Source organism: Benincasa hispida, chromosome 3 (genome assembly GCF_009727055.1).
Source record: "Benincasa hispida cultivar B227 chromosome 3, ASM972705v1, whole genome shotgun sequence".
In the NCBI taxonomy this organism is placed as follows: Eukaryota; Viridiplantae; Streptophyta; class Magnoliopsida; order Cucurbitales; family Cucurbitaceae; genus Benincasa; species Benincasa hispida.
This window is the reverse complement of record NC_052351.1, coordinates 49,134,008-49,160,090: the sequence shown is the minus strand read 5'-3', so window position 1 is coordinate 49,160,090 and position 26,083 is coordinate 49,134,008. Positions and strand designations below refer to the sequence as shown.

The 26,083-nt window shown below is 37.4% G+C and overlaps 1 long non-coding RNA gene across 4 annotated transcripts; it reads left to right on the top strand.

Annotated features, from left to right (window-relative positions):
• The first annotated feature begins 1,470 nt into the window (after positions 1-1,470).
• Positions 1,471-25,955, top strand: LOC120074051. 4 transcript variants are annotated; one of them, XR_005480874.1, is made up of 5 exons: positions 1,471-1,711; positions 7,608-7,817; positions 24,797-24,907; positions 24,986-25,057; positions 25,684-25,955. It is a non-coding gene; the product is annotated as an uncharacterized LOC120074051 (long non-coding RNA). The 4 variants fall into 4 exon arrangements; XR_005480876.1 differs by lacking the exon at positions 24,797-24,907; XR_005480875.1 differs by lacking the exons at positions 24,797-24,907; positions 24,986-25,057 and having other exon boundaries at positions 7,643-7,817.
• Positions 25,956-26,083: the final 128 nt, after the last annotated feature.

Below are 26,083 nucleotides of genomic sequence, written 5' to 3'. Positions count from 1 at the left end.
TTATAAAACGTCTTTTATAGCACTTTTTTTTTGTTAGCTATCGTAACCATTATTTCTTGTATATATATACATGTATACGTAAGTATGTCTGTATATTATGAACATTTTTTTAACAAGAACCCAATGGTCAAATCCACGACCAAACACATACTTGAAAATATTGAAAACATAAAATATAACCATCTTTTATTAAATCTCTTGTTTTTGATTTTATATTTAAATCAATAACCAACTTTGTGTCAAATAGGATTTCTCTATTTTAAGAGTTGCCTAATAGGTCTTTGAACTTTAAGTTTTGTATATAATAGTTTTTACCAAATCCTCAAACTCACAAACCTACTGACACAAAATCAAAAGTTTAATGATATATTACATACAAAGTTTAATTTAGATCCATTCATTTTGAAAATTATTGATTATGTCAAAGACATTCGAAACAAAATTGAAAGTCTAAGCCCCATTTAATAAGTATTTAGTTTTTGGCTTTTTAAAATGGTGCTTGTTTTGTCACAATTTCCTTACCATCGTTTCATCGTTTGTAAGTAAACATTTGAATTCTAGTTTTTAAACAAACTATTTTTTTATTTTTCAGAACTTGTTGGGACTTTGAAAATACTACTAAAAAGTAGGAAATGAAACAAAGAATTCAATGAATGGAAGTAACATTTGTAAACTTAATTTTCAAAATTAAAAAACCAAAAGTCAAATAGGTATCAAATAAGACCTTAGAAATTAACATTTATAACGTTTAGTGATCTATTAGATACAAATTTCAAAATCCAAAGACATACTACATACGTTTTAGGTTAAATTAGAAGTTTAAGCCTTGAACTTTTAGACTTGTGTTATATTTGGTTAGACTTTTAAAATTATCTAATAGGTTCATAAATTTTCATGAGATGAGAGATTCAACCTTTGACCTCACCTCTTAATCATGATACATGTTTTATGTAAGTTGAACTATATTCATGTTGCCAAAAGGTGCACGTATATGCACTTTATTCATGTGGTTAAACAAGCTTTTAGTTCTATTGTTTGGGGGCATAATTGTGACATCTCAATTTTTTAATAATTTTAATTTAATTATCTCAATTATTTGGATGCATTCTAAAATTTGGAGATTTAAAAATTTAATTAATTTGCTAAGGTAATTCTAATTTAATTGTTTTGAATAAAATGAAGTTATATTTATACTTTGTGGTCATATTAATTCAAATTTTTTTCCTTAATCCTAAAAGATCGAAGATTTAGGATTTTGAAAAGGATTTGGGAATATTGATTTGAATTAAATGATTTAAGGGGAGATTTCAATATTTAATTTATGGATTTGTGCCGAAAAAGGAAAATATATAAAGATATACATTTATTAGGGTTAGGATTAAAAAAGGAAATTAAAGTCATTATATAAATATATATTAAAAATGCCTGGAGAGCGTGCAAAAAAAAAAAAAAAAAGGAAGAAATGAAGAAACCCGCGTCCGCGAAGCCCCCACCGCTAGGTCCGTCCAATTGAAGCTCCGTCGGTCGTCGTTCGATCACCGGCATTCAGGAGCAGAGGGAATCCGCTGGTCTTCACGGTGGCTGTCGCAGATCGCGCCACTGCAGATCTGTCGGTGGTTCCGTCCGTCGCTCGTTGTGCGGTCGCGGGCACTGCCGTCCACCACGCTCTGGTCTGCGTTGCGCCGCCGCAGTCGATTTGTTTGAGAAGCAGGTAGGGTTTTTGTTTAGTTAGAGATTTTGGTTTTTTAGATGAGTTATGGGGTGACCCATTAATATTTAGTTAAAATCCTTGAATCCCTCATGTGTTGACTGTAGATGGGAGGTTTTGAAGGTGGGTTAACTCGCTGCCTAGCAAGATTCGGGAGTGTTTGGTGAGTGTTGGCGAATTTTATTCGTTGGGGTTTTGTTCAATCTGGAATACCCATTAATTTTAGTGCGGATTTAATATTTACCCATGATATTTGGGTTTTGGATTCTGGTTTTGGAGGTGTTAAAAGTGTCGTCCATCGGGTGTTGGAATTCGTTCTTAGTGAATTTTGGTTCGGATTATTGAGTAAAGTTTGGAATTTATCTCGGATCAAGCCACGCCTGGGTAAGTTTCTTTTGGAGTCGTGAGTTTTATGTTTGGTTAAAGTCCTGTTAACTCCATTTTGTTTCTATGGATTGGTTCAAGGAATTTTACTTAAATATTAGAATAAGTTTGATACCGACTAGGTCTCACCGAGTATTCACCGGGTAGAAAGAAAATGAGTTCAAATTGCCCGAACCCGGTCGGGCTTCACTGGGAGCAAAATAAATGTTGGAATAAGTTTGATTCGCGAGAATGGAACAAAGTGATTGACCCCTCACCGGTGATCCGACCGGGCTTCATTGGGTTTTTCTCGGGTCCGGGCCTGGTAGAGTCAACCCTAGCCCGATTGGGCGCACAAAAAAACATGATTTTGTTTTTTTGGCCCGGGTGAACGACCGGGCCAAAAAATAGAATCATTTTATTATTATTATTTTAGTTTTTTTTTTTTATTTTGCTTGTCTTCTTGTTTTTTTTTTTAAATTTTGCTTTTTCTTTAACTATATTATATCAATACATTTTTTATATAAATTGTAGGAAATGTCTCGTATTTGGATTTGTTTCGGTGGTGTTTGGAATGAAAGAAAAAAGAATTACGATGGAGGAGAGTGAATTACGATAGAGGAGAGTTGTGGGGGTTTGACATTGAGTTGGACACGACCTATAATGAATTCCTGACCTAATACCTCTTTACGTATCATTCAACAAATCAAAGATTTCATCCAAAAAATTCATGTTCGACGAACTGAAGAAATCCCTTCAACATCTAGGCCACTACATTGGAAGATGGAGTCGGATAATCCATTTTCTCTCACATATTTTAACCCATCACTTACTTCGTCGCCTAGTAATTTGACGACTCATAACTTTGGGATGATGTAGACCAATGTCAATATTTCAATGATTAGTTTTGGAGGGAGAAGGATGATGGAGAGGAACCCAAGACTAATACCCACCATACACCTCATACAGAAGAACGAACAATCGAAGACTACAGAGGCTCGTCACATGTAACAGGTCATGACTTATCACATCCTTCTAGTAGCACAATCACTATGTCAGGTCAGTCTTATTCTTCTGAAGATATGCAAGTTGGTGACATATTTATATCTAAGAATGATTTAAAAATGTGGTTATCTATGTTAGCAATTAGAGGTAATTTTCAGTTTAGGGTGAAGAAGTCGACCACAACATTATACAAAGTTATATACTTAGTTGAAGAATGCAAATGAAGACTTCGAGTCGTTAAATTGAAAATTTGTGAGATATTTAATTTCTCTAAGCATGACAATGTCCATACATGTAGAAATGAAATATTGACTAACGATCATAGACAAGCTTCTAGTTGGGTTCTCGAACATTTAATTTCGTCGAAGTTTAAAGATGTTAGTCGTTCCTATAGACCGAAGGACATTGTGAAGGATATAAAACAAAAGTATGATGTGCGTTTAAGTTACGACAAGGCATGGAGGGCAAGGGAAGAAACATTAGTGCTTATTTGGGGGTCACTAGAAGAATCATACAAGAAGTTACCTAAATTTGAAGTCTTACAAATTGAAAATCCTGGTTCAGCATTTAAATATGACCTGCAGGAATATAAATATTTCAAGTTACTTGTATGCCTTCATGCCCTCATTATCATTTAGATACTTAGCTCTAAGTCTAACAAAAGATTTTTCTCCCCTCACAGTTCTAGTTTGATGTTTTAGTCTTGTAATAAGGTTAAACTCTACTTGGTTGAAGGATACTTTATTCCCCATAAGATTAAGATTAAAGCTAATAACATCGCTCCTAGATTCCTTTACCTCTCGAAGAAAATTATAATGAATTAGTGGTCTATTGAAGATGATGTTTATGTCAAGGAGAGGACCAAAACATGTTTTTCTTAATTTTAGGGATAGTCTTTTCTATGTGGGAACAACATGAAAGGGTTGTAGGAAAATGGTCATTAAGATGAACATTCATATCTAGTTCCATTATAACCTATGTTTTTCATGAAATAGATAAATTAGAAGACAACACATTAAACATCAATGAGTACTTAAAAGAACAAAAATTATATATAAATATAAAGAAAAAAATTGGCACGGCTTATACTCGGTCGGGTACGGGACTGAGCCAAAAACCAGTAGTGATTGCCTACCCCTACCCGGTCTCGCTTGCCCTTTTCCTGCTCTAGACCACCCGTCCCCTTCGCTTCTGAATTTTGGCTCGGTCCTATACCCGACCGGGTCCAAGACCGGGCCAAAAACTAGAAGCGATAGGTGAAACTCCCGGCCCGGCCGTACCCTTTCGGCCGGGCGCCCCCTACTGTTGGGTTTTATGTCCTAAAACTCACAGTTTGTAAAATGATAAACATTTTCTATAATCAATATACTTATTATTGATTTCGTAAATTGTATGAAAGTTTAAATCCAAAAAACTAAGACTCAGGACTATTGCATGGGTACTTGAACTTTATGTGGAGACATAAAAGTGGATCAGGTTCGAGTAAATAGTCAAAATGATCTATGATACATGAATAAGATTGGGTACCTTATTCTGATAACACCATTGGATGCGACTTACTCTGTAGTTGTTACAAAGAGTTGTAAAGTGCTACATACGATGTGATCCTAATTCGTACATATTATGACATGAGGAGTGAGGGCATCCTATGCAATGAGTTTACATAAGATTTGACTAAGAAATAAGTCACCCTTACTTTATAACGTTGTTTACTGTATAAGACTGACTATTTCACCTAGATGACCTAGGTAACTCGATCTTAATCCGGAGCTAACTATGAACTCTGCTTATTCGGGATTACCCTTAGATTTGCATAGGTGAGGGTTGGCTCAACAACGCCGACTCAATAAGATTATCATTTTAGGGGTAAGACCTAATAGATAGCTGGGGACATGGGGTGCAAGATAGAGTTCACGCCTACCCGATTTAGGGATAGGAGAAAGATTGTTCTCTATTGAATCCAGGTTTTGAACAAGGGGTCCCACTCTCTCACTGGGCTGAGAGACTTTGGTTTAGTGATTAGATCACAACCAGTTGTTCATTAGAGGATCAGTAGGGATTTGAGGAATAAGACGTAATCGTGGGGCTAAAAAAGATATTTGACCCAGCCGTTATTATGAACAACATGTAAAGGGTCGACTTGCTGATATCTACAGTGAGGAGTGCAACTATGGGCTTTAGTTGGGTCACCCATTAGTTAACGAATGGGGATTAATTTGGTCTAATGAGTTTAGCCAATTAATCTCGTTGGAGCCCATGATTTGTAGGTCTGCGAGGTCCCCTTATTAGCTCATAATGGAATATCGCTAGAATAGCATGATAAGTTAATTTGAAACGTTCAAATTAGAAATAGGAGAATTAATAATTATATGAGATATCATTATGTGTTTAATTTGAGAATTAAACGGAATAGAAGAATCTATATTTAAATATGATTTAAATATATAAATATGGATATGTGTTAAAATTAATTCAATATTTGATATTAAATTAATTAAGTTTAATTTAAAATTTTATTTATGAAATTACTTTTATTTTTCAGTTTTTAAAATCAAAATTTGATTTTGTGACAAAATTGAAAATTTGAAAAAACAAAACACAAAATGGAAAAACCATGTTTTCCATTATCCATCTTTTTACTTGCTCACAAAAAAGCCATCAAGTTTGCCTTGTGTTACTCCAAGCATGAGCTGCAACTCATGCAACTCTCTCCCTTACATGTTGATCTACAATATATTGAAGAGTTTGGAGTGAATTATGGGCATGCAATCAAGAGAGAATTTTTGAGAAAATTCGGGCTGAAGAAAGGGTTCTTCAACAAGATTGCTGATGTGAGCTATTCTCCTTCATCTCTTTATTCAAGCTTGTTTTAAGTCCCACAACTCAATCTAGAGCACTAAGAGAATAGTGAGGAAGATCTTAAGGTAGTCTGCAACAAGATTTGGAGAAGATTGCAGTTGGAGAACAAGCTTTGAAGAAGTTCTACAAGAGGTAGGTCTTGAAACTCATTTTTTTTCTGCAAGAACATGCTTTATATTTTGCCAAAATTAATGAGTTAGAGTGTTTTAATGATTGCTTCCGTTGTTGCTGATACATTCCTACACCTACCTTTACTCGGTCCCGATCGAGTCTACCCATTTCGTTCCCCTTATCCGGTCCTGGTTGAGCCTTCACGGGGAGTTCCCTTCTGGATTTTGGCCCGGTCTAATAGCCGGTCGGGCTCAGGACCGGGTCATATACCAATTTTCCACTCCTTCTACCTGTCCCGGTCGAGCCTTCATGGGGAGTCCTCACTTCTGGATTTTGGCTCGGTCCAATACCCGGTCGGGCTCCGGACCGGGCCACATATCAATCTTCCTCGCTCGGTCACCCTCGTATTAAGCCCGACCACCCTCGTATGCAGCCCAGCCGGGTGCCCCTTACCCTTACCCTTACCCAATTTTCCCCCCTTCCTCCTCCTCCTTTTCTCTCTTTCCTGCCCATACCCGATCAAATTATACATGGGCCTGGCTAGTCTAGCACCGGGTGCCAATCTTCCTCAAATCTTCCCCAATCTTCTCTGCCGGTTACATACCCGGTCATCTTCGTATGAAGCCCGATCGAGTGCCACCTACCCCTACCTGGTTTTGCCCCCCTCCCTTTTATCCTTTCCTCTCTTTCCCGCCCATACTTGGTCAAAATATACATAGGGGCCCGGCCGGTCTAGCACCGAGCACCAAACTTCCTCAAATCTTCCCCAAATCTTTCCCAATCTTCTTCGCCCGATCACATATTCGGTCACCATCATATGAAGCCCGGTCGGGTAAGACCGATTTCTGGAAACTCATTTTTAGGCCCAAAATTATTCAAAAAACGTTGTAAATGATGTTTTTAGGAAAAAAAAATAACATTCAACATAGATCTAACATAGATTTCAAACAATCATTTTATAGCATCTAAGATAAAGTAACATTGAGTGAAAAAAATGAAAACCCATACCTGATTAGTTGAAAAATCTCAAATAATCTTCAATGAAAAGGAAAATGGCAATGGAAATGGAGATAAATGGAGTGAGATTTAGGAAATGATAGGGGGAAATGATGATGACCGAAAATGTCAAGGGAAAATAGTGAGAGTGGGGATTTGGAGGGTTTGAGTCATTTTTGAAATGTGAAGGGCATTAGGGTAATTTTATTTAGTTTTCAAAATTGTGGGGTAAAAAAAATAATCGTTTTAAAAATGGTCTAAAATTGAAAACTAAAATTTAAAAAGGGCGATTTTTGTCAATTTTCCTTTTACTTGACGATAAAGAAGAGTTTGGATTGCTAGTTTACTTGGGCATAAATTGAGGTAAGTAATCTTGCTACTGGAACCTGCTTTCGAGCCCCGTGACATAGATAACCTCATATGGGACCTTGAGACACGTACTATGTTTTTATATTGTGGATCTTATTGATGCTATGGAACTTCCATGTAATGCACGTGACCATTACCTTTCTAATGCCATTATAATACAGTTCTGTATACCTATGGGTTCACAACTACACTACAGCTCCATGAATTGACGAATGCACAACTATATTACAGCTCCATGAATTGACGAATGCACAACTATATTACAGCTCCATGAATCGATGGGTTCACAACTACATTACAACTTTGTGAATTGACGAGTTCACAACTACATTACAACTCCGTGAACTAATGGGTTCACAACCATTATGTTATAGCTCTGTGGATCAATGCATTCACACCGTATGAGGTTAGTTACTGAGCTTTATACTCACCCTTTCTTATGTTATGTTTTTAAGGTAAAGGTAAAGATTAGTTGGCAAACGATAGGAGGAATCCATGAGCTGTGCCACTGGGACTTGATTTCAATGCTTTTGCTCATGTTATATGTTTTCTACTATTTAATGTTTTGAATAAGATCTCGATGTTAAACAAAATTTTAAATATTGCCTTTATTTATTTCTCATGAATGTTTTTAGTGGACCTCAAGTTATGGATTTTGGTTTGAGTTAATTTCTCTCTTTATTAATAGTTTTGCCATATTTATTTTAAACACATTTGTGCACTATGTTTGTTTTGCTATGATTTTAAATTTGCATACATGAGCTAATGACCCTAGTTGATTCCTTGAAAAGTCGAGTCGTTACCGTTGGTATCAGAGCTTAAGTTTTAGGTTTTGTAGTCGGACTTACAATGTAAGTCCAGAATGTATGTCCCCTATGGCCATTCACAGATCTTGCGTTCTCGCCAAGTATGTCTCTTAATAAGATGTTGATGATAAAAATTTGGGAACGCATATTATGATGCATGTCTTAGGCTATGCGTTTGTTCTCATGCATCGGTGGTCATGCGTTGGAATGGAAAGTAAGTGTTAATCTCATGTGCAATGACCACGTGTTCCTATCATAAGTTTTCTTGCTCTCTCGCCAAGTATAAGGAGATCGCAAGTTTCTCGGGTGATCTGATGTCGAACTCAGGAACTTGTAGCTAAATGTTATGCGGTAGTGTGTTTGCGGTGAAGAATAAAAGAATGTTGTGGGTTATGGGCTATGTTCTACTCCTACTCCTAACTAACAGATAAAGTAGTGGAAGTATGACTGAGAGGTAGAGACACGACAATTGTTAACGCGTAATAAGATGTATGGGAAAAATAGATAAAATGGCGGGGATGTCTTCACCGCAACACTAAGCTAGACCGCAAGGGTAACCCCAGCTAATGCAAGTTATGTGATCATGTTATACACACTTGACGAAGACGTATGCGATGTATATGCGATAGTGTTGAGAGGCCTTATTTCTAAGTCTCTATTCCCGCTTACGTGCTCTCACATATAAGCAAGATGACCGTATACCACCATATCCTACTTAAATGGTGCATACGCTGTGGATTAGCAAACGGAGCTTATTCCTAAGTCCTCATTCTTGCTTATGCGATCCAATCTGCTCTCCCGAGTTTAGATTTGGTTTTTAGACTACTCTCCTAAGTATGCCTTAATGATGAATGATGCGCTCATAAGACAAGGTAATCACATAAACATGGTTGACGTAAGATTATTCCTATCTCTAGTGAACACTCGCTTATTTTTCTTAATGCGATCAATTACTTACCCTCCTGGGCAGTTGGCTGCTGTTGATTCTACTCATAGACAAGCATTGCTTCTGCTTATAGACAAGTGTTGCTACAGCTTCACACTAAGCAAATAGGATTTTCTCACAACACTTGCGCAACACACACCTCTCGGTGGTTTGTTACATGCTTCATATGTCTATGCCGCATGATTAAGTATGCGATACTCTAGTGGTCTTACTTAGGGATGCAATGAAAGTAAAGGATGCTAGTAAATGAAGATGGAGATGGAATCGAAGGAAAATATAGAAATGCATTGATCATAAAATGTATTAATCTCTTAAGCCACAATGTAATACAATACAAGGATAAAAGAGATATGGAGGGCCAGATGGAAGCAATATCTTGCTTCCATCAGATGTGTGTCAAGGCTGCCGGTGGTGCCATGGAGTAGGCTCCGGCGAAGGCTCCGGTCGTCACTCGGAATGAATGAAGGAATGAAGAATTCTCAAGGCTATCTTCTCGCGCTTTTGTCTGGATCACAAAGATCTGCCCGAAGGCAGGGAGCCTGGGATACCTTCAGGCGGGGAACTTTGGATGATCCGAAGTTAGGCTCTAAGGCTTTTATTTATAGACCTTGATCGCCGACAACATTAATGGTCCTTCTCTGAAATTTTGCTGCTAACGGCGTGGTGGACCTGCTCTGAATCTCTGCTGCTAACAGCGTGGCAGGTGAAATGTCAACATCATCTTTTGATACTTCTGAGGCATGCGTTCATGCTTGGTTTCCGGAGTATCACCGCATTCCACCACCTTTGTGGTCATCCCTTTATTATGATTATACTCTGTAGCCGCAACCTTTATGCGATGGGCGCATGCAGTTAATGGCCGCAATATCCATGCGTCGAGCGTATGTGACGCCTCTGCGATGGCGAGATTCACCGCATGCAATTGATTCCTGTGTTTGCTCACAAATAAACAATTGAACGCATAATAACGTATAATAGTGGGTTAGCTAAGATTCTTAATGTCGATCGACACAAGCTCGTTTTCTCATGAATTCTTAATCGCCACATCTTCTACTTAACAGCCCTCATAATTCTAAATAAAAGGCCTATAATGACGTGCATTTCTGCTCGTCATCAGATGTCTAAAATTATATGTGTATAACTTCGCCTGTTTTCTTTAAAGGTAATATTCGACCATTTTCTTGACTGAGAATTGAAAGAGGTTGACTGTGAATGTTAGGAAATGTTGCCACGTCGAAGTGCAAGAAGAAATGGTCAAAGAGGGAGAACTGGTACAAGGGGTGGATGTCACCCACCCATTGAAGATGTTGTCGAGAATGAAGGATAGACGACAGTATACCCACCCTTTGATGCATCTGTCACCTAGATTGAACTTACTACAATGACAATCCAGTTGGAAGAGATATTTAAGAGTATATTAGAAGAGATGTTAACCCAGCGGGCACCGCCTCAGGAGGTTTCTGCTCTCAAGGCTCTTTTCACAATAGAATCTGTAGGATATGTCCGTCGAAACCAAGCATTTGAGGGATTTTGGGAAGTATAATCCTCGAACGTTTAAAAGGTTACTGAAGGACCCTACCAAGGAAGAATTGTGGTTATCTTCTATAGAGATGATCTTCCGTTACATGAAGTGCCTAGAAGGACCCTACCAAGGCAAAATTGTGGTTATCTTTTAGAGAGACAATCTTATGTTACATGAAATGCCTAGACGATTAAAAGGTACAACATGCAGTATTCTTGCTCACCAATAATGCTGCAATTTTGGTGGCAATCTGCTGAAAGGATGATAGATGCTGATGTTGGATCAATAACATGGAAGCAGTTGAAGGAACGCTTTTACACAAAATATTTCTTTACTAGCCCGAGGAATGCTAAACAACAAGAGTTCTTAAACCTGAAACAAGGCCAAATGAGGGTTGAAGAATATGACCAGAACTATGAAAGATTGTCATGCTTTGCTCCTGAATTGGTCGTCGCAGAGGTTAAGAGAGCAGAGAGATTTATCCAGGGCTTAAAGAGTGAGATACGTGGTTTCATGCGGGCTTTCTAGCCGACCACCCATGCAGAGGCACACTTCGTTTGGCTGTAGAGATGGACTCCTAGTCAGAGAGGGAACACATAAAGTCACAAGGGTTAGGACCTTTAAGCTTTCAAGCCTCCGCAAAAAAGTTCGAGTTTAGCCGAGTCATTACGGCACTTTAAGCAGCAAATGTCTACGTCTAGCCTGATGGAGATGAGCAAGCTTGTTTGTGGTTCCTGTGAGAGACGCCACTGGGGGGCATTGTTTGGCTGGAAGCGGGGTTTGTTATCTTTGTAAAGAGGAGAGGCATACGATTGACAAATGTCCTACCAGGAGCACGTCAGGTGGTAAGGCCAGCCTTCAAGGTCTAATTAGGAGGATTTGAACAGGAAACAACACTACGACCTGTTGAGAGGCATATAAAGCAGGAACAATGGTGATAGGTATGCTCCCAATCTTGAGACACTATGCATTGGCATCATTTGATTTTGGCTCATCCCATTTGTTTATATCTTCATTATTTGTAAAGTATGCCATTTTAGAATTAGAGTCATTACATGATGTCTTACCAGTTCCTACTCCGTCTTGAGAAACTATGTTAGCAAATGAAAAGATAAAAGCATGTCAGATTGAAATAGTAAGTCATACACTGGATGTGACCTTAATAGTTTTAGACGTTCAAGATTTCGACGTAATATTAGGCATAGATTGTGGTTGGCTGCTAACCATGCTAATATAGATTGCCCTCATAAGGAGGTGATTTTTAACTCTCATACGAAAGCTGAGATTGTCTTGATATTAGAACCAGTTGTGAGAGAATATCGGAATGTGTTTTCGGAGGATCTTTCAGGTTTGTCGCCACACAGAGAAATTGATTTTACGATCGAGTTAGAGCTAGACACCATCCTATCTCTAAAGCACCATATAGAATGGCTCCAGCAGAATTGAAAGAACTCAAGAACCATTTGTAGAAGTTGTTTGATGATAACGTGTAGAAATAAAGTTATTTATGCCTCTTTCTTAGAATATGCAGTAACAAAAAGGAATAAAATGAGCCAATCATGAGTGAATTTATGTGAAAAAATAAAAGTTGCGTTAAGATACTTAAGACATACCCACTGACCGCATTTTCCCCGCAACGACGCAAAAAACTTGTGAATAAAAGCTGTGATGATTTCGTAGCTCAAAATTGCTATGTGATAATGAGTCTATGCGATAAACTTAGTGAACATACACCAACCACAAGTTTTCTCATTCATCGACCTAGTGAAACCTGATCATGAGTGTCTTAGGATAACCTAAGGTCGAGCACAGGGATTTGAAGTGATTGCGTTGAAAAACAATGATTCATGCAAAGGAATTAAAAGATGCAATTTGTTTATGTTAAAGCTAAATAAAATGCGATAAGGAAATTCTAAGTAACCAAAAACCTGATAAGAGTCACAAGTGAGTAAATGTGTGATGTCGTATACTAAACGAGGGAAATATATAGATATGAAAGGCCTCGAGGGAAGGTGACTACCGACTCAATAAATCTTATTGAAGATGCTATCATGGTCCATAATCCTGATTGGCGCACACTTGTCGGTGATTGTCTCCACTGGTCATAATTCTATGACACATAAGAAGGAGTACTTAGAATGTAAGATTGTTTCTACCTCCATAAACATTTTTTTCTTCATTTAACAAGTTCTATTACCATTTCTCTCTCGAGACATTGGTTATGTTACTTATCTCTACTTTCACAGGAAAGTGTAACTTCAAAATATGTTGAGCGATCATGATAGAACCTTGAAACATCATTTAAATCGTGAGAGTGACCTTCCTCTTGCCCTATAGAGTTTAATGATTCATGGGAAAGGTAATGACAAATGAACAAATGTGAAACGAGATAAAGATGATCATGATAATGATATTAAGCTAGTAGAAGAATTCGAATACAAGTTGTCTAATGTCCTAGTTAAGCAAGTACTACGACACGTAAATAGCAGAAAAATGAAATGAATTCACAGTTGATATCAATCTCTTGATAGCAATAGATAATGGTAAAGACTACTGGCTTTGATGTAGTGGATGAAGTGGCGAATCTTAGAATCTTTCTTTGATGATCCTTCGATGATGAAATGGGGTGGGAGTGAAAGTGGAATGTTTTCTGCAACTCTCGACCTTCGGCTCTCCTCTTTTCTTCTAGTGCTGATTTTCCATTTATAGAGCCTTGCGCTATTTTGGTAGAATGTCAATGATGTATCATGGTCAATGGTTAGGAAATTTGTCAGAGTATCAACTGAGAAATCCTAAGGCATGCGTCCACTGCATACTTCTTAAAGGATCAGCGCATGCGATGTTTCTAAGTTTTCCTGCAAAATACAAGCTTTGGCACACTTTGCCCATGAAATGTGGTCAGTGGGTGTGTTTAAGTACCTTAACGCAACTTTGATTTTTTCACATAAATTTACTCATGATTGGCTCATTTTCTTCCTTCTCGTTATCGTATATTATAGGAAAGAGGCACAAATAACTTGTATTTCTATACGTTATCATACCCCCAAATTTAGAATAATGCTTGTTCTCAAGCACATCTTATACTGAGGAAATTCAAACTCAACTTAACTCATCGCATTACACCAACTAGTTGCTCAAAATGCTTTAGCTTTATATAATCTCTTTGAAATCCTTTGTTTCTTTTAACTCTTGGTCGTTTCTTCAGGGAAATCTTTTCTTAGTCTTAGATTCAACAAATTTTTGCTCAAAAGTATTTTTCTAGATTTAAACAATTTTTGTGTCCCCCATTTTTTTGTTTTTTTATAAAACAACACGCGTTTCTTGCAGAGGGGTACAATTTGCGTTCGATTATTTATTTTGTGCTCAAGACGCTGAACTTGATCACACTTTTCGTTTTGGCTTGCCCCACGGGTATCATGTGAAAATCTAACTACAGTTGTGTTCCAAGCTTAACTCAGCTCTTATCTTGGCTAAGTTTTTACTCCTTCCATACAGTGGAGTTGACTTTATTTCATTATATATGAATTGCATTGATCTTAGTAACCTACTTTCGTTTTGGCTTACCTGCACGAGTATCATGCGAAGTATCCAACTTGGGCATGTTTTTTTCTCAACTTAACTCTTATCAGGTTAGGATTTTCCTTTGCACTGATAGTGGAGTTTATTAATTTTTTTTTAAGATGGAAAATTCAAAGGTGAATGCATCTGCCCAAACCTCTCCCACCCCCCAAATTTCAGAGGTGCAAGGTCCTCATTGCACTTGTAAAAAAAAGGAAACAAACTTGTTCAAAAATTTCGAAAAAGAGGCTTGAGCATAGGCTTTGTATGGATAAGCATTGAAGAAGGTTCTAGAGTAAAAAGAAGCATGTGATGTAACTGAGATGCATTAAGTAATTGCATATATATCACCGTAGCTGCTAAGCTAACAACGCAAAAAGATGATTGAAAGGAATGAATTTCAAAAGGATAAGCGAGTAGTACATAAGGCAAAGAAATACAGGGAAGGAAAGAAAAACACATATCCACTGGAATTTAAGAAGTAAAAACGATATGGCGTAAGGTACACTTAAAACAAACACAAACTAAATTACAAGTAAAAGAAAATGAAGAGATTTAGAGAACAACTTTCAAAACACACCCCAAAATTTACATTGGTGGTCGATAATCATTGTTGGGAGGGGCTAGCGGCGCATCATGGGAAGGAGCTTGTGGTGTAGTGGCTAGCGGCTCTTGGAAGAATAGAGGCTGGCGCAAATGAGGAGGAACCACGGGGCCATGTAAGTATGCTGTTAAGAAATTAAAGTACTCGTGGTTGCACTCAAGCTTGTGGTGTAGTGGCTAGCGGCTCTTGGAAGAATAGAGGCTGGCGCAAATGAGGAGGAACCACGGGGCCATGTAAGTATGTAGTTAAGAAATTAAAGTACTCGTGGTTATGCTCAGCCTGTTGGCATTGATTCTGGCGGATGGTGAATATGTTGCGCTACTCATTCACCAGAGCTTGGCGCAGCGTGGCATTGTGAGAGTGCAGCTCCGCGAGCGATTGACGGAAGACGAAAAGATCATGGCTAAGGAGAGCTCGAAGCTCATCATAACAGCAACTGTGGATGGTGGAGGTTGATGATGCGGTGATGCCCCAGATGTCTCGCCAGCTTCGGTTTGGGGTTGATGAGACGGACCAGCATACGAATCGTGTGGGTCATCAACATGGGGCGAGCGAGGCAAAGATGGATGGAGTTGCGGTGATTGGTGAGGTGAAGTTTCTAGAGACTGATGATCGGAATCAGGCAGGAGGAGGAGGTTAGTGAAGGCTTCGGGAAGAGGCGACAAAGGAGCAAGAGGACTTGAGGGATAATTGTCAAAGGGGGAGGGTAGTCTGTGCGTTCATCAATTGGAATGCGCTCTAGGCTTTTGGGAGGAGCTTCTTTCCCTTTGGAAGAGTCCTACCCGCTGCCTTCGATCATCGTAGCCACTAGGTCTGTCCGATTGAAACTCCACCGATCGTCATTCGATCATTGATGTTCAAGCATAGAGAGAGTCCGCCAATCTTCATGGTGACTGTCGCAGATGCGCCGCCACCACAAATTTGTCTATCGTTCCATCTGTCGATCGTTGTGTGGTTTTTAGCACTGTTGTCCACCACAGATTTGTCTATCGTTCCATCTGTCGATCGTTGTGTGGTTTTTAGCACTGCTGTCCACCACTCTTCAGTCTGCGTCCCGCTTGTTGATCGTTGTAAACATTTTGTACACGAACATTTTGTACACACATTGTTATTAATAAAACAAATGTTATTTTATATGCATTTACTCAAATCCAATAAACTAAGAACCGTGGTTCTTTCATGTAACTTAAACATGTATGTGAGATATATAAGTGGATCATGCGGATACAACCCGCTTTGTAGATGTTACAAGTGTTGTAAAGTGCTACAAATGGTCTGATCCCGATTATTCATGTGGAGAAATATCAGTGGGGTATCCTATACAAAGAGTTTGTATAATACCGGTCCATGAAATGATTAGTCTCTTTATATAATGTCGTTGATAATTGAGACTTACATTTCACTAAAATGACCATAGGTGACATAACTTTAATCTTGAGTGAGTTGGGAACTCCTACCTATGAGAGCGGTTTTTTGATTAATATGGGTGAGAGTGACCAAATTGCCAACTCAACAAGCCTACCTTTTTGCGGATTCGTCTGATTGGGGAGTTGGGAACTCAACTATACAAGACAGAATTCACCCCCGAAGACAGGGGTAAGTAGAATAAAATTGCTCCCTTAAGGGCTAATTCTGAATCTTGAATATAATGACCACACCTTCTCTTTGGAAGAGAGGACTCAGCATAGTAGGACTATGACATATTGTTCATTAGAAGAATCAGTGGTACTTAAGAAGTTAGATGTAACCACAGGGGCAAAACAGTAAATAGGTCCAGTTGTACTTACGAGCGATTTGTGAAGGGTCATCGCACTATTGATTGGTTATATGGACACAGAAATATATTTGTAGTGCGAAGAGTGCAGTTGTTGGTTTTTAGTGGAGTGACCAACAGTTAACGGATGGTGGATCTCGTGAATAAAGAGTTTAGTCAGTTATTCATATAGCGTTGGAGCTTCAAGTTACAGGTCCAAAATGTCTCCTTAGTAGCTCAATGGACTCAAGTTGAGAATAAGTTTTTTGGGTTAGTTTGAAGTGGTCAAATTAACAAGAGGGGATTTGATTATATATGATATAATTAAATTGGTTCAATTATATGTGATATAATTAATTTGATGTATTATACATTAATTGGAGGAATTAATATAAATATGATTTATATTAAAAAAAAAAAAAAAGAACTATGGTTTAAATATTACATATGATGTGATATTAAACTACAGTTTATAAATATAATACGATAAGTTAGTTATTATATTTATTTATTATAATAAAAACAATTATAAGATAATTGTTTATTGGTTATTTCTTTTCTCAATTAACCGTGCAAGTGGGAGGTTAATTTTAGTTTTGAATAACTAAAGGATAAAATGAAAAGAGTTTTCATTTTATGAACGATCGCTTTATTAATTGCTTCACTAATCGTTTACTCACGAGAGACTACGCGATAGCCCTCATGAGAGATTAAATGATCGAGCAAGATTTGCTAGACGATCGTGTAAACGATTGAGCGAGATTTGCTAGATGATCATGTAAACGATTAAGCGAACGACTAAACGATCGGCTAGACGATTCTCACGAGAGCAAGAGATTACTAAACGATCAAGTACTCTCAGTCTATGTGATAGACAGAACCTTTCTCCCAATTACTTGAGCGTGTAGTTCGATCGTTTTCTTCCTCCTTCCCTCTACCAAATTCACACAGAGTCCACACCTCCTGGATTCTCACTCCGAGAATACCAAGGTTACCGAGTGGTAGTGTCGAAGGGTTGTTGTTCTAGGAACAGACTGTTCGTGATTGTAATGATAGTGAGAGGTTGCTAGACGTTGCTCACGAGATCGAGATTTTGTCGGACGATTCTCACGAGAGCGAGAGATTTCCAGAAGAAGAGTTCTTCAAGAGTATTTTGTGAATGCATTTATTCTTTCACAATGGGCTTGGAAAGGTCTTGCTTCCACTTATTGGTTCTCTTGAATAAGAGTTCCTCCAATTGATTCACTAAACTCACAAAGAAGGCTTCACTTGGGTGGTTCAAGACCCGATTCGCTTGTTGAACTGGTTTACTCGATAGTTTAATGTAATAGATAGATTTATTTCCAATTTTTTAGGCTAATCATCCCGGTCCATTAATTTTGGTGAATGTACATAAGATGTATGTTTTTATTATATGTCATAGAATATGTCATATAGTTTTAAATCCTACCATAGGTTATGCATTTGTCATGCATCATCTCTATATTGTAAGAGTTATGATATAGTAGTTTGAACGATTAAATTACATAAGAGCATGTTCATGCATCATATAATATAAGAGTTATATTTATGCATGCATTAAGCATATTCATGCATCATCTTCATATTATAAGTGTTATAGTATAAGGGTGTATGAGAGCATGTATGCTTGGTTCATTACTTTAATTATATAAGAGTTATATAAAAGTAGGGAGCATGACACTTAGGCTTATTTATAAGAGTTATGAATGTCTTGTATGTGTTGCTTTGTATTGTGGTTGGTTTTAGTTATTTCCTGTTATAACTGTTATAATGGAAATTAGAACTAAAATCAATAAGAAAGAGTTGCATGCAAACTTAGATGAACTCATGTTTTAAAAGGGTTTTAAAATTTGATTGAGATAGACCTAAATTCATGGTTCTAATGAGGTTAAAAACCTAAGTTTAATCTTTTAAATCGATTTAATATGATTAAATTGATTTCCATTAAAGATTAATTTTGTAAAAAATCTATCTATAAAGAACCTTTTGTCTAAGGTGGGTTCTGGCTAGGCTGGGATATTTAAGTTGACGGGAATGGAACACCCTTGCCTGGGAACCTACCTGGAAAGATAAATTAGATAGATTTACTGCAAGCATGCAACAGTTGGTCAAAGACTTCGTTAAAGAGTTTAATGATGATGATCAAAAGTGTTTAACTTTCCAAAGTAAGAGTTACTTTTGGGCAAACCTAAACAGTCACTTAGTTAAAATCATTATCTGTGTTTTTTCTAAGTAAACTAAACCCTAGGTTATAAAATATTCAGTGGGAGGAAAAGATATATATACTGATCCCACTACTCTTCAGAAAAGGAAGAAGTCTAAAGACAGTAAATGTGATTTATTTGTCTTGGAGACGTGTTTAGTAGAGAATGATGATTCTGCCTGGATATTTGATTTAGGTGTTACTAATCACATAAGTTCTTCCTACCAAGGATTTAATTTATGGAAAACATTGGAAGATAGAGAGTTGACTCTTCGAATCGGTACTGGTGAGGTTCTTTCAGCTATTGTTGTAGGTGGGCTGAAGTTATTTTTGGACAAGAAACGTTATCTGTTACCGGATAATGTTTATGTAGTTCATCATATCAAGAGGAACCTAATTTCAATTTCTTGTCTGATTGAACAAGGTTATACTGTCTCCTTTTCTGAGAATAAAGTGTTTATTTTCAAGAATGGTATGAAAATTGGTTTTGGTTCAATGGAAAATAACTTGTATGTACTAATGTCGTTAGTCATAAAAGCCTTGCTTATACTAAAATGTTTAGAACAGCGACAACTGCCAGAAGACAAGGTTTTTCCTAAGGAAAACACCCATCTTTGGCATCTAAGGTTAGGTCACATCAACCTCAATAGGATTGAGAAGTTGGTGAAATGTGGTCTTCTAAATGGTTTAGAAGAAAACTCATTGCCGGTATGTGAATCATGCCTTGAAGGCAAAATGATCAAACGACCTTTTACTAGAAAATGTTATAGAGCCAAGGAAACCTTGGAGCTTATATATTCAGACCTCTGTGGTCCGATGAGTGTTTGAGCTCGAGGTGGGTATGAATATTTCATATCTTTCATAGATGATTATTCAAGATATGGGTATCTATACCTAATGCAATATAAGTCTGACGCTCTTGAAAAGTTAAAAGGAGTATAAGGCTGAAGTTGAAAACTTGTTAGGTAAGAAGATAAAAACACTATGATCTGATCGTAGTGGAGAGTATATGGACTTAGAATTCCAAAACTATATGATAGAACATGGAATCACATCCCAACTCTCGGCCCCAGGTACACCTCAGCATAATGGTGTATTAGAAAGGAGAAACAGAACACTGTTGGACATGGTTCGATCTATGATGAGTTATGCTCATCTTCCAGACTCGTTTTGAGGATTTATAGTGGAGACTGCATGTTATATTTTGAACAATATTCCCTCAAAGAATGTTTTTGAAACACCTTTTGAGCTATAGAGAGGTCGTAAAGGTAGTTTATGCCACTTCCGGATTTGGGGATGTTCAACCCACGTGCTTGTGGCTAACCCTAAAAGGTTGGAATCGTGTTCGAAAATTTGCCTCTTTGTAGGCTACCCCAAAGAAACAAGGGGTAGATACTTCTATGATCCAAGTTAGAATAAGGTGTTTGTGTCGACAAATGCTATCTTCTTGGAAGAAGACCATATCAGGGATCATAAACCACGAAGAAAGCTTGTTTTAAATGAGATTTATAATGAGACTACTGAGAGTTCAACAAGAGTTGTTGAACAGACTGATAGATCAATAAGAGTATTTTATGTCGGTTTATCTAGTCAACCATCTCAAGAGTTGAGACTGCTTCGATATAGTGGGAGGGTTGCAAACCCACCAGAATGCTACATGGTTTTGACTGTAGCCCAAAACATCATGTCTGATGATGAAGTTGAGGATCCATTGTCCTATAAGCAAGTAATAGAGATGTTGACAATGATGAGTAGACTAAAGCCATAAATTAGGAAATGGAGTCTATGTACTTCAATTCCGTCTGGGAACTTGTGGATCAACTTGACGGGGTAAAACCTATAGCATGTAAATGGATCTACGAGAGAAAACGAGGTGTAGATGGAAAGGTGTAGATCTTTAAGGCTAGACTCGTGGTAAAGGGTTATACCCAGGTCGAAGGAGTGAACTATGAGGAAACTTTCTCACTTGTTGTCATGTTGAAGTCTATTAAGATTCTCCTGTCCATAGCCATATTTTATGATTATGAGATATGGCAAATGGACGTCAAGACTGCCTTTCTAAATGATAATCTTAAGGAAGCCATTTACATGGCTCAATTAAAGTGATTCATTGTTCCAGATCAAGAGCAAAGAGTTCACAAGCTTAATAGGTCCATTTATGGGTTGAAACAAGCATCTAGATCGTGGAACATTAGATATATAGTGCGATTAAATCATTTGGCATTGATCAAAATGTTGATGAGCCTTGTGTTTACAAAAAAATCATCAACAGCTCAGTTGCTTTCCTGGTGCTGTATGTGGATGATATCCTACTCATTGGGAATGATGTAGGGTTTCTAACTGACATTAAAACGTGGCTAGCCGCCCAATTTCAAATGAAAGATTTGGGAGAGGTACAGTTTGTTCTAGAGATTCTGATCATTCATGATCGTAAGAACAAGAGGTTGGCCTTGTCTCAGACATCGTACATTGACAAGATGTTGATCAGGTACTCGATGCAGAATTCCAAGAGTGGTTTTTTACCCTTCAGGCATGGAATTGTTTTGTTCAAGGAACAATGTCCTAAGACACCTTAAGAGGTTGAGGAAATGAGACGGATTCCCTATGTTTCGGCTGTTGGAAGCCTCATGTATGCAATGTTGTGTACTAGACCTGACATTTGTTACGCAGTAGGGATTGTCAGTCGATATCAGTCTAATCCAGGATTAGATCATTGGATGGCGATCAAAACGATTATCAAGTATCTTCAGAGAATGAAGGACTATATGCTCGTGTATGGAGATAAGAATTTGATCCTTACAAGATACACAGACTCTGTATGTTCAAATATCATTGAGGTCATTTTCGGATTTTTGAAAACTGGGATCATATGGATATGATATAGTTTGCTATTATTATGAAAATTACTCTCTTTTGCCAATCTTCAAAATGCAACCTAAAATGTTGCTATGTAGTACAATTTTCCTTTTTGTTCACTCTAAATGAAGGGGTTGTAGTTTGGCAAAGCATCAAGCAAGGATGCATCGCAGACTCCACTATGGAAACCAAATACATAGCCGCTTGTGAATCTGCTAAAGAGGCTGTTTGGCTTAGGAAGTTCCTTACCGATTTGGAAGTTGTTCCAAATATGTCTTTGCCAATCACTCTCTTTTGTGATAACAGTGGGGCTGTGGAAAATTCTAAGGAACCTCGAAGTCACCGAAGAGGGAAGCATATTGAACGAAAGTATCAATTGATCAGAGAGATTGTGCATCGCGGTGATGTGATAGTCACGAAGATCGCGTCGAACCAGAAGGTTGCTGATTCGTTTACAAAGGCTCTCACGGCTAAAATGTTCGAGGGTCATCTGGAGAGTCTGGGTCTACGGAACATGCGGCACCTTGTCTAGGGCAAGTGGGAGATGATACTGGGGTATAGAGTATGCCCTTGTTTATTGTATATTGTACTGTTTTTATATATTGTACATTGGTCTCCCGAGGCATTAGACAAGTGGGAGATTATTGGGATTGGTGTCCTAATTCTCCCGATGGTCTCATAGTTTGTAAAAATTTTGTACACATATTGTTATTGATAAAATAAATGTTATTTTATATGCATTTACTCAAATCCAATAAATGAAGATCCGTGGTTATTTCATGTAACTTAACCATGTATGTGAGACATATAAGTGGATCATGCCTTAAGTAATAACTTAAACGGTCTGTAGTATAAGGATAAAGGAGGGATACCTTCTCCTGGTGACACTTCGGATACGACCCACTTTGTAGATGGTACAAGTGTTGTAAAGTGCTACAAATGGTCTGATCCTGACCATTCATATGGAGACATGCAAGCGGGAGATCCTATATAAAGAGTTTGTATAAGACCGGATCATGAAATGATTAGTTTCTTTATATAACATCGTTGATAATTGAGAATTACATTTCACTAAAATGAGCATAGATGACATGACCTTAATCCTGAGTGAGTTGGGAACTCCTGCCTATGAGGGCGGTCATTTGATTAGTATGGGTGAGAGTGGCCAGATTGCCAACTCAACAAGTCTACCATTTTGGGGATTCGTTTGATTGGAGAGCTAGGAACTCAGCTACACAAGATGGAATTCACTTCTTCCACGAAGTAGGGGTAAGTAGATAAATTGCTCCCTTAAGGGTTGATTCGAAGTCTTGAATATAGTGACCACTTTGGAAGAAAGGACTCAGTCATAGTAGGACTATGACATATTGTTCATTAGAAGAATCAGTGGTACTTAAGGAGTTAGATGTAGCTATAAGGCTAAAACGATAAATTTGCCCAATTGTACTTATGAGCGATTTGTGAAGGGTCATCGCACTGTTTATTAGTTATATGGATACAGAAATATATTTGTAGTACGAAGAGTGTAGCTGTCGGTCTTTAGTGGAGTGACCAATAGTTAACGGATGGTGGATCTCATGACCAAAGAGTTTAGTCAGTTATTCACGTACCGTTGGAGCTTCAAGCTACAGGTCCATAAGGTCCCCTTGGTTGCTCAATGGATTCAAGTCGAGAATCAGTTTTTAGGTTAGTTTGAAGTATTCAAATTAACAAGAGGGAATTTGATTATATATGATATAATTAAATTGGTTCAATTATATGTGATATAATTGATTTGATGTATTAGATACATTAATTGGAGGAAATTATATAAATATGATTTATATTAAAGAAAGGAGAAAAGCACTATGGTTTAAATGTTACATATGATGTGATATTAAAACTATAGGTTATAAATATAATATGATAAGTTAGTTATTATATTTATTTACAAAAAAAAAATTATAAGATAATTGTTTGTTGGTTATTTCTTTCTCAATTAACCGTGCAAGTGGGAGGTTAATTTCAGTTTTGAAGAATTGAAGGATAAAATGAAAAGAGTTTCCATTTTATGAACGATCGCTTCATTAATTGCTTCACTAATCGTTTACTAAACGATTATACGATAGTCCTCACGAGAGACTAAAGGATCAATCGAGATTTGCTAGACGATCGTGTAAACAATTGAGCGAGATTTGCTAGACGATCGTGTAAACGATTGAGCGAGAGACTAAATGATTGGCTAAACGATTTTCAGGAGAGCGAGATATTACTAGACAATTGACTAGACGATTCTCACGAGAGTGAGATATTGCTAGATGATTGGCTAGACGATTCTCACGAGAGCGAGAGATTACTAAATGATCAAGTATTCTCAGTCTATGCGATAGACAGAACCTTTCTCCCACTTACTTGATCATGTAGTTCAATCATTTTCTTCCTCCTTCCCTCTACCAAATTCACATAGAGCCCACACCTCCTGGATTCTCACTCTGAGAATACCAAGGTTGCCGAGTGGTAGTTTCGAAGGGTTGCTGTTCTAGGAGCAGACTATTCCTGATTGTAACAACAGCGAGAGGTTGCTAGACGTTGTTCACGAAAGCGAGATATTGTCGGACGATTCTCACGAGAGCAAGAGATTTCCAGAAGAAGAGTTCTTCAAGGGTATGTCTACCAATTCCTTTTGTATTTGATTAAGAAAGCATGTTGTAATTTTCTTGAATATGCATAACTATTCTGTATGTTTGTGAATGCATTTATTCTTTCACAATGGGCTTGGAAAGATCTTGCTTCCGCTCGCAGGTTCTCTTAAATAAGAGTTCCTTCACCGCTGCTGCCACCGATTTGTTTGAGGAGCACGTAGGGTTCTTGTTTAGTTTGAGATTTGGGTTTTTTTTTTTTTTTTGGATGAGTTGTAGGGTGACCCATTAATATTTAGTTAAAATCCTTGAATCTTTCACGTGTCGACTGCATATTGGAGGTTTTGAAGGTGGATTAACTTGCTGTCTAGCAAGATTTGGGAGTATTTTGTGAGTGTTGGCGAATTTTATTTGTTGGGGTTTTGTTTAACCTGGACTACTCGTTAAATTTAGTGCAGATTTAATGTTTACCCATAATATTTTGGTCTTGAATTCCAGTTTTGGAGGTGTTAAAGTGCCATCCATCGGATTTGGAATTCGTTCTTGGTGAATTTTGCTTTGAATTATTGATTAAAGTTTGGAATTTACGTGGTATCAAGCTACGTTTGGGTAAGTTTCTCTTGGGGTCATGAGTTTTATGTTTGGTAAAAGCCCTAAAAATTTAAGTCAACTTCAATTTGTTTCTAGGGATTGGTACAAGGAATTTTACTCAAGGATAAAGAACAGTTTGGATTTCATTTTGCTTGGACATAAATTGAGGTAAGTAATCTTACTACTGAAATTGTCTCTAAGCTCGAAGACATAGATAACATGACGATGTCAATTTTGAATGGATTTTATTGAGATGCATCATATGTTATGAGTATAAAGTAAATTCTAGAAGCATGATGCCTTTTGTATGTGATCAATATGAATATGTGTAGGATCCTGAGACACGTACTATGTTTTTATGTTGTGGATATTATTGATGCTATGAAACTGCCATGTAATGCAAGTCTCGATTACCCTCCTAACACCATAATAATACAACTTCATAAATCGATGGGTTCACAACTACAATACAACTCTGTGAATTGACGAGTTCACAACTATATTAGAGTTCCATAAACCGATGGGTTCACAACTATATTACAGCTCCTTGAACTGGCGAATTCACAACTACATTACAGCTCCGTGAATTGACAAGTTCACAACCATTATGTTACATCTCCGTGGACCGATGGGTCCACACCATATTACAACTTCGTGTTACCTAAGAGTGGTATCAAATATGTGTGTCCCACCAACATGTTTGCATTTATTGGACATGAATGCACAGACAAACCTTGGAAATGGAGTTACATATTGAGTATTATACTCACCCTTTCTTATGTTATGTTTTTCAGATAAGGGCAAATATAAGCTGGCGAATGAGGGGAGGAATTCGTTTGTTGTGCCATTGGGACTTGATTTCAACACTTCCGCTTAGTTTATATGTTTTCTATTATTTAATGTTTTGAACAACTCGACGTTAAATAAAGTTTTAAATATTACTTTTATTTATTTGTCATGAATGATTTTAGAGGACCTTGAATTATGAATTTTGGTTCGAGTTAATCTCGCTCTTTGTAAATAGTTTCGAAGTTGTCATATTTATTTTAAACATATTTATGCACTATGATCGTTTTGCTATGATTTTAAATTTGCATAAATTAGGTAATAGCCCTAATTGAGTCCTTGAAAAGTTTGAGTAGTTACAATAATCAATTTGGTCTTAATTGTTATTACATTTTTAGCTTAGATCTT